At 40.0% G+C, this 10,198-nt stretch overlaps 1 pseudogene; it reads right to left on the bottom strand.

Moving 5' to 3' along the window:
* Window positions 1-383: 383 nt before the first annotated feature.
* LOC149193230 (putative UPF0481 protein At3g02645 pseudogene) lies at window positions 384-2,012 on the bottom strand (annotated as a pseudogene).
* Between the last annotated feature and the right edge of the window lie 8,186 nt (window positions 2,013-10,198).

Genomic DNA, 10,198 nt, shown 5'->3' with positions numbered 1-10,198 from the left:
ACTATCTGTAAATTCAAAATATAAGTTATCATGATAGAGATAAACATTGAGACGTGAGAAATATACATTGTGATAGCAAGAGTGATGAAAGTTGGAGGGAAGTGCTTTAAATATATACAAATATTTAGTGGTTCTTTCACCTGCCAATCCTCAAGATAGTCTGTGTAAATCTCTATCACATATCTGTGCTTTATAATCTTCACGGTTCGGTTCAAATGATGATACAGAAAGACATGGTTTAGAATGCCAGTTAATCTAACCACGTCATCAGAACCCGCAAAAACAGCTAGAGGTGGCAGGCGTTGATTTGGATTGGCATGCTTTGCAATTTGCAGTATTTTTAAAGTACGTTTGGACCGCCAAGCCGATTCTGGTACACACCTTTAGTTTTCTCGTGCGCAGTCTTCCAGGAGAGTGGATTGGTTTAACCAGACTTTGCAATCATAGGCAGAGCAGAAGGCCTGCAAGCAAGTGACCACCAAGAGTATCACTGCAGCTACGAGAGATAGGAATTGCCACGAACCGAATATGTGTTTCTTCACAAACTTGACCGCCACAACTTTCCATTTTCTGTAATAATATATGTTAACATCCTCTATCACTTTGTCTAGAAATTCAACTTTTGCGAGATGAACGCACCTACCCATGCTGTTCCAGAGGCTCGCTACCTCCACGTCGCCTTTCAAATGGTTGGAGATAATCCCCTTCTCTCTCAACAATCTTACATCTTCTTCGCTGTCGATTATACCGTTCATGAAATCGATGTACCGTGTGAAAACCAGTGGACCGGGCGCCGCTGTAGCTTCAAATGCCACCAGATTTCTCAAAATTACCTCCGTGTTGGTATCCAATTTTACTCTGGGGAGGTAAAGCGTGGCAGTCTTCCTATCAAATTGTATTGTGGTGAGGTCACCATTTGTAGGGACAAATTTGACTCCCACGGAGTGTAAATCTGCCACAGATGGAATAGCCAGTTCGTCTCGCGTGGGTGGTATGATCTTAACGACGGATTCCTCGTCTCCATCTCCTTCCGCCGATTGGATGGTATCTTTTTTGACAAGAAGATTCAAGGATCTTATGCTCCGCACTCGCCCACGCAACTCCGAGAGAAATCGAAGGGGGCGAACGTTTAGATAGGAGATAGCCTTCCATAGCAATGTACTGAAGGCCAGTCTAACGGTTGAACTGTCCCCTTTCTCAGGTGACTCCGTTTCTTCATCATCACTTGGATTTGGATTCTGGTTGTTGGAAACAATAGGGACGATTGCGTAGTACAGCACCTCTAGGACGTGCCCTCTCCCATTTATACAGAGATTTGAGTTGTCGGGCAGCTCGAAGGTGAAAGGAGATAATTCCTGGCAAACAAGTCTTAGCAGCCCAGAGAGCCTCTCCTCTGCGTGGATTTTAGAACCCATCTGCAATTCCAAAAGTTTTTGCAATAGAAACAGCGGTAGTTGATTTTCCAGCATCATCACATCTCTGAAAATAGAGTTGTGAGCAGCGCTGTTGGCACTCACATCTAAGACTCGTCCCAGTTGCTTGAACTCCGCGTCCGGCGTTTTGTTGGCGTGTCTCACATAAAACTGCAAACATTCAAGAAGGAAGGCGGCGTCCAGTGACATAACCCATGCCAAGGTTTCTTCCTGATAAGCGATGAACTTGTGATAACAGCTCCGGATTTGCCAATCGTGCTTCTTAAACTCCTCCACCACGACGGACTGAAACTTGCCTCGTTTGTTGATTCTTTTCTCAAATCTGTGAACACATGCAAGTTTGTAGCGCTCCATCTCATAGAGCTCCGATCTCCAGTGGTGATAAGGGCCGATGGAAACGGTTTGAGGAATGTACGCTTCCGGCTTTAGCGCCAATAATTCTTTGGGCACATTAAACACGGACGCACACAAGAAGTCCTCGTCCTCTTCTTGTTGGAGGATATCCAGACCTTCATTAATTTGAATAACCCAAATATTCTCATCGATGTTCGGTTCAACAATGTTAGTGCTCGATTCCATGTTTCAGGGTCAGAGAAAAGGAGGCGCGTACAAAATTGTTGAGAAATATACGAGAAAAGGGCAGAGAAAAATTAAGACATGTATGAGACTAGTGTACATCAGCGGGCTTATATAGAGGAAAACTACATAAGTTGGCCGAGGTAGTGGCGGGTGAACAATTTCGCGGGGGTGGTCACGGGTAAGCCCTTTCCACAACGTTTCCGTGTCAACATATGAGTCTAACGTAGGGGTTTATAGATGTCTAACAGTTATTATTAATATAAGCTTAGCCTAGTTGAATAAGTACATATGTAGACACAGGCTTTTTCAGGGAGTTACGGTTGTCTGGATGGTTGGAGGGTTAAAAGTGGTCCGTATTTTGGTAAAAAAAAATTTAAATTTTTTTGTAAAAGCAGTATTTGAATTCTACTATTCATCGCGATGAAAAAATTTTCTAGGACATCTCAACTTATAAATCTAAACAACTTTTACTTAAATCTACAAAAATTTCTGAATTTTTTTTGAAAATATGACCTAAATTTCCATATCTTTCAAAGCAAAAAAGCATAATTATTAGACTTGGGCGTTTTTTTGACTTTCAAGAATGGTCGTCACCCCAACTCTTCCTCTTCACGTCTGTCTTCGCATGCGTTAAGTTGAATTAGCGGTGTGATTTCATCTCTTTCGTGATTCAATCTTTGTACGCCGTACATTGACATGGTCGTCGCCACTGCGCTGACGCATTTGATATGATCTCTCGACGTGGAGGAAATTGCCATGTTGTTTCGCTTTAACGTGAAGAAAAAGGGACTCTTCAAGGTGATGGTGGCGGGTTCCGATGAGGGCTCCAACGGAAATGGCTTAACTTAATTCGATGGTAGAGTTTTGAATTGTTTTGCAATAAAAGTAAGGATGGTAAGTGAAAATCTTCAATAAAGATAAGGATGATAGCTATATTATATATCTTCAAACGTTTTTTAAATCTGCAATAGAGTTAAGGATGAGATAAAGATGTCTTAGGTGACAGTGTTTGATGTTTCTTCGGCGTGGCCTAGCTCATATTTTATTTGTCCTCTCACATCCCTGCGATTAAGGATAACAGTTGACCATTTCCATTTAGTACTGCGCCTTATTTATAACAGGAGTCACGTAAGACCAATAACCAACAGACGATGCATATCTTTTTTGCCGGAAAAAACGCACCCACGTTGCGCTTTGAAAAATCTACAAGGAATGAATTCAGCTTTATGAGTCTGTTGCCAGTTGCCACGGGTATCACTGAAGCTTTCATCAAGGATGAATGGAACAAACAATTATATTTCTAATTATCATATTTCAATATAGATTAGGTAAAAGGAAGGATAATTGGAGCAAACAATTATATTTATAATTATCCCTTTTTATCATAAACTAGTTAAGAGGAAATGAGTTTTATGAGGCGTGAGGAAGGGTCCTAAGAAGATTTTATATATATTTACGAAGCCTTATAATTTTCTTTTAACATTGTCGTTTTTCGCGAGTGAGTGAATTGTCCGATTTTACGATCTGCAATTGACATAAAAGATGCCAATTGACTCCATATCGTCAGATTTTAGTATCTCCATTTGACATAAAAGATACCCATGTACTGTCAAACGAATTGTTTTTATGAAGTTTTCGTGATAACCTCTGAGAGGAATATTAAATTGATAGTTTCTCTGGTCAAAATTACGAATATTAGGAGAGTTTCAAACATGATCTTTCTGAGATGCATAAATCTCATGCATGGAAAGTACATCCGTTTAGAGACGGGAGAAAAGTGATAAGAACTGGGTACATCTAGTGCTGACTCACTGGTGAATAGGGAGCAATTCATATTTCTTACTTTATAGGAATTTTAATGCGGCCTGACATGGGGCTGCTATAAAGCGATACAACACGCCGCTAACTTTTTTTTCTCTCTCATCACCTAGCGGCGTGTTGTATCGCTTTATACCGGCCCCATGTCAGGCCGCATTAAAATTCCTATAGGATAAGAAATAGGAATTGCCGTGAATAGGGTATAATTGTATATTTTCGTTTAACCTCTCCTGACCCTAAAATATATCTGCAATTGACCTAAGCTCCGCAGGGCATACTCGTGTCGCCTCCTCGATGGAAAGTACATCTGCGAAGAGACGGGAGAAAAGCGACAACAACCGGGCGACAACGACTGGTCACATCTAGTGCTGACGCACTGGTGGACATGTTTTACAACACAGGCGTAGATAGTGAAGGACAGAGGAGAAAACCACTTTGTTACAACCGTTAATGCATACTTGATACAGTAGAGTTGCATAATCACAAATTTCAGTTACTTGAATGGATGTAAATTGGAAAAATAGCTAATCACAAAATGTTTTCGAGAAATTGTTTAAAAGGATTTTAAAATTTCAATAATGGTTATACTAATTTTAATTATTATATATATTAATAATTTTTCCCCATTTAAATCTACATGTAAATTACCAAAAACATTATCAATTTAAAGAGTAATTATATCTAATATTATTTAGTTACCAATATTATTATTTATTAATTGAAGGCTGAATTAAGTTTCAAATCTTATATTTATATGTTTTTTTTATGTAAGGCCTTCGTGCAGCAGGGCGACGGCGGGCGATCGTGCACGGGTGCGGGCGGGCGCGCGGGTGCGTTCAACCGATGTGCGACGGAGCGCGGAGGAAATGCGACAATCCTTGCGACACAATGCGACATTATGTGTGACGTTATGAAGAACACTTATGTGACTAAGTGTGAGCGTGGAGATTTATATGCGATGTTAGAACGAATGCTAGCCGACTTATGAATGAAGGCTTATGGGCATACGTTAGTGGATGGTGGGGTCGGCCATGGGGTTGACACCCCCATGTAATCCTACGTTAACTCTCATATAAATGTAAAGAGCATGAGCTCATTTCAAACATAAGACTTTCGCTCATAAGAAGCCTTCGCATAAGATAAGGGAGTGCGTAGTGGGGTAAAAGGACATGTGCATATCTCATGCGCATGAGACTTGGAGTACGCAGATTTGTCTTATGTTAATGGTTGGCAAGTGTGCCATGTGTTGAGTGGATTCTTGTGTACGGTTTTATGCAGGACTTGGCAAAGGGTCTTGGGTGGCTCGGGTGAGCACCTCCCTTCGTGCAAGGGTGCAGAATATGTTGTAAAAGGGAGGTGGCCTGTCTTTTGTAAAAATTGGTTAAGTGTGAGACTTGATTCAGCCAAGACACACTTGTTGTAAAAATCTAATATTCTTAATAAAATTGTCGGGCAGACTCACATTACGGGGAGTTGCCCCTCCCCTTTATACTTGTTTGCAATTGTTGATGTTCTCGGTTAATTGCATATGGATAATGAATGAGTATGGGCTTCATTAAAGTATAAAGGATAATGCTTTTACTTGGTTGCGAAACACAAACTAAGTATGTTAATGTTGGAGTAGGCGTAGTCCATGAATGTTAGTATTGTTAAAAAGAACGCGTTCGGTGGTGCCGCACCTCGCTACAAGCGGTTGGAAGACTACCGCCGGTGTAGGGGCATGACAGTTGGTATCAGAGCTCGGTCAGAGCTGGTGAGCAAAGGTTGCTCGTGACAGTGACAAGGGTACTTGCAGGTGAAGGAAACCGTTTCACACGAAGTGGAACAAGGGCTGGTTCAGGTTGCAGGTGACTTGGTAAAGATGTCTATCTTGTAGAAATTGGGTTATGCATCCTTCGAAGAATTCGAAGGGAGTCTACTTGAAGAGTCAGAAAGAGTAAAACAAGGATTTGTAGAATGTGGCAAAAGGTTGTTTGAAACAAAGGATGCTCTTCGTGCCTTGGTTAAGGAAGGGATTTCTGATGAGGATAGAGGGGAAGCTCTTCGACTTGCAAAGGAAGTAGACTTGATTGAAACAGAACTCAAGGAGCTCAAGATAAGAAAGGAATTAAACCAGAAGGAAGTGAGGCATCTCTTAGCCTTGAAGAGGAAGGCTGAAGCTGAGGAAGAACTTCTTCAACTTGGTTGGACAATAGAACAAGATGAAGTTGCAGATTGTGCTAATAAGGAAGAGGAAGCCGTGGTAGATGAAGATGTTGCAGACATGATTACGATGGAGGAAGAACTTGAGGCTGATCAAGTTGAACCAGGATCGTGCAGTTTGTCAACATGTATGGATGAGGTCACTCACATGGAGGAGCCTCATGATGATGAAGTAAGTGATGATACTTGTGTTTCATTTGGGCATTTGGGAGATGGACCGTGTGCAGGAAAGGGCAAAGCCAGTTTGCCAATGCTAGGGAGGATCTCACCATGGATGGCTAGGATGGAACCTTGTATGGAAAAGCAAGGATTGTCGATTGTTGCAGGGCTTGTTGGGGTTGCTTGTGACCTTGTGATGAAAGGTGCAAGGACCCGTGACAAGGGTGGAACTTGATGATCGTTGTGGAGGATTGGGTCATGCTTTAGCCACATGAAGAATTGGCTAAGTGCCCGGCATGACTCATGGGCAGTTTGAGGAGGGCACACACTTGTGATGTTTTGGGTGGACTTCTCATGGCCGAGACCAAGAGGTAGTCTTGGTGGACACTTTGGTGGAGGAGCTATGGTGAAGGGACTCATGACATGATGATGCAATGATGGGATGGTTGAGTGACCGAGTTCACTAAACCGAAGATTGAAGACTTGGATGGACTTGTGGGCAGCTATGGAGCATTCCTACTACATGGGGAGCTGAGGCATCTTGTATGCTTGCTGAGGTGTTGGTTGGGGATGGTTTATGGAGCTCATGAGGACATGAGATTGTTGTGACTTCATGTATGGTGGACTTAGAGGATCTAATGCATTGAGGAGCTGAGGTCAGGTGACTTTGATGCAGTATGGGATGCATACTTTCAAAGTACATGTATGGGCATGGCTTGGAAGAGTGACTTGATGTAGAAGATCGGTATGAGGCACTTTGGAGTGATGGAGTTACAACGATGATGATGATGATGATGCTTTGGTGATACACTTGAGCATGTGTTGAGCCGAGACTCAACTACTTTCTACACATGGGAGCTGATGTGATCGAGGATCATGGGCAGCACATGGATAGATGAGACAAGTGCATACTTGTTTCTATGGAGACTTGAGGATGGCACATTGCAGATGATGAAGAGGCTTCATGGACCTGAATGGGGCACATCGAGAGTTGGTTTGAGGAGATGGTCTCTTCACATGGAGGGGAGACACATATAGACAACATGTTGCAGATGAGATGGATGGAGTTTCCATGGACCTGAGCATGGATTATGGAGATACATACTTTGGTATGGTGAGCTTGGTGGCAGTTGGTCACTAGGCCGAGACATGGTGGAGACAGTGGTTCTACATATGTTGCAAGGATGTTTGCCTTGTGTAGAAAGGTCGACATCGTGGATGGATGATGATCTTGGTGGAGAGCTACCAGGATGGTATGTTGTCGAGGACGACAACGATTTCAGGTGGAAGAGGATGTAAGGCCTTCGTGCAGCAGAGCGATGGCGGGCGATCATGCACGGGCACGGGCAGGCGCGCGGTCGTTCAACCGATGTGCGACGGAGCGTGGAGGAAATGCGACAATCCTTGCGACACAATGCGACAAAATAATGCGACATTATGAAGAACACGTATGTGACTAAGTGTGAGCGTGGAGATTTATATGCGATGTTAGAACGAATGCTAGTCGACTTATGAATGAAGGCTTATGGGCATACGTTAGTGGATGGTGGGGTCGGCCATGGGGTTGACACCCCCATGTAATCCTACGTTAACTCTCATATAAATGTAAAGAGCATGAGCTCATTTCAAACATAAGACTTTCGATCATAAGAAGCCTTCGCATAAGATAAGGGAGTGCGTAGTGGGGTAAAAGGACATGCGCATATCTCATGCGCATGAGACTTGGAGTACGCAGATTTGTCTTATGTTAATGGTTGGCAAGTGTGCCATGTGTTGAGTGGATTCTTGTGTACGGTTTTATGCAGGACTTGGCAAAGGGTCTTAGGTGGCTCGGGTGAGCACCTCCCTTCGTGCAAGGGTGCAGAATATGTTGTAAAAGGCAGGTGGCCTGTCTTTTGTAAAAATTGGTTAAGTGTGAGACTTGGTTCAGCCAAGACACACTTGTTGTAAAAATCTAATATTCTTAATAAAATTGTCGGGCAGACTCACATTACGGGGAGTTACCCCTCCCCTTTATACTTGTTTGCAATTGTTAATGTTCTCGGTTAATTGCATATGGATAATGAATGAGTATGGGCTTCATTAAAGTATAAAGGATAATGCTTTTACTTGGTTGCAAAACACAAACTAAGTATGTTAATGTTGGAGTAGGTGTAGTCCATGAATGTTAGTATTGTTAAAAAGAACGCGTTCGGTGGTGCCGCACCTCACTACAAGCGGTTGGAAGACTACCGCCGGTGTAGGGGCGTGACAGGTCACATCTAGTGCTGACGCACCGGTGGACATGTCTTACAACACAGACGTGTTTTTAATGGAAGAAGAATCAGGATAGTGAAGGACAGAGGAGAAAACCACTTTGTTACAACCGTTAATGCATACTTGATACAGTAGAGTTGCATAATCACAAATTTCAGTTACTTGAATGGATGTAAATTGGAAAAATAGCTAATCACAAAATGTTTTCGAGAAATTGTTTAAAAGGATTTTAAAATTTCAATAATGGTTATACTAATTTTAATTATTATATATATTAATAATTTTTCCCCATTTAAATCTACATGTAAATTACCAAAAACATTATCAATTTAAAGAGTAATTATATCTAATATTATTTAGTTACCAATATTATTATTTATTAAATGAAGTCTGAATTAAGTTTCAAATCTTATATTTATATGTTTTTTTTCCTTATCTTGATCTTTAGTCTAGTGTTTTCTTCAATATTTCTTCTAGTTTTTTTTGCTTTTTCCTTCTATATATGTTTCTATATAAAATATAACTAAGTTTCTCCATTAAATTTAGTAAGCTCAAAAACATCTTAATTTTCTTTCATTTCATGTACTATTGTTACAACAACATCGGCAACTCTAATTTTTTCTTCTTCTTTCTACTATAGTTATGGGAAAATTTCCATATTCACTTTCAACATCATTATATTTGGGAAATGCAAGTTGCCTCTCAAAAAAATGTTAATCACGCTTCATCAAAAAATGTTAATCCCACCTCATAATCAAATTCAATATTCACTATACTTTCACTCATGCCTTCAACAACTTCCATTGCTACATTCTCCTCACATTTCATTATCGCAGCAAAAACAATTTCAATTTAATCTTCAACTTTGAATTTCATCATCCAGATGGGTGTTTGCAGGGTGGGCTTCACTATTTTCACCATGATTATGCTCTATATCTTCTACAAATTCATTTGTTTATTCTACAATTCCTGGAACTATATTGTTTAGGACAATTGTAGCTTCCATGTTTTATACATTTTTTTTTATTATGATAGTCATTTTATCAACAATTCAAACTTTATGTGACTGATGCAGAAAGTGATGTTTCCCTTTTCACCATATCTAGCATCCAAGCCTTGTTCAATAAGAGATAATGCTACTGCATCATTTGTATTGTTTAATCAATATTGATCCTTATTATTTTGAATCATGACCTTATAAATTGCTTAACTTGAAGGTTCTTCAAACCCATACAATATAACATCCCATAAACCTTTGAACCTTTGAGTGTCATATTGTTGACAAAAAAATCATATTTTTTACTAGAAAATAAAAAATTAAATAACAAATAAATTATATATATTTCCTTTACTTAGAGAAAATAAATTCATGACTATTTACTCTACACTATAATAACTCCCTCTTTTTTCATTCTTCCCTCTCTTTTTTTTGGAATAATTTTTTTCAAACCCATATAACATAACATGCTATAAATCTTTGTCATATTGACAAAAAATCATATTTTTATTAGAAAATAAAAAATTTAATAACAAATAAAAAGTGTATATATATATATATATATATATATAATTCCTTTACTAAAAGAAAAAATAAATTCATAACCATTTACTGTACACTATATAACTCTCTCTTTCTTCATACTTTACTCTCTCTTTTTTTGGGTAGGTAAACAATCACTCGGGATTTGAACCAGTGACCTATCACAAGGAGTGCCTTAACACTGCACCCATTCACTGTAAATCCAAAACCC

This window comes from Pinus tabuliformis, chromosome 2_2, assembly GCF_031772625.1.
Source record: "Pinus tabuliformis cultivar Carrire ecotype Pingquan chromosome 2_2, CPIR1, whole genome shotgun sequence".
Taxonomy (NCBI): Eukaryota; Viridiplantae; Streptophyta; class Pinopsida; order Pinales; family Pinaceae; genus Pinus; species Pinus tabuliformis.
Note: the sequence above shows the minus strand (reverse complement) of the source record. Positions and strands in the feature narration are given on the sequence as shown.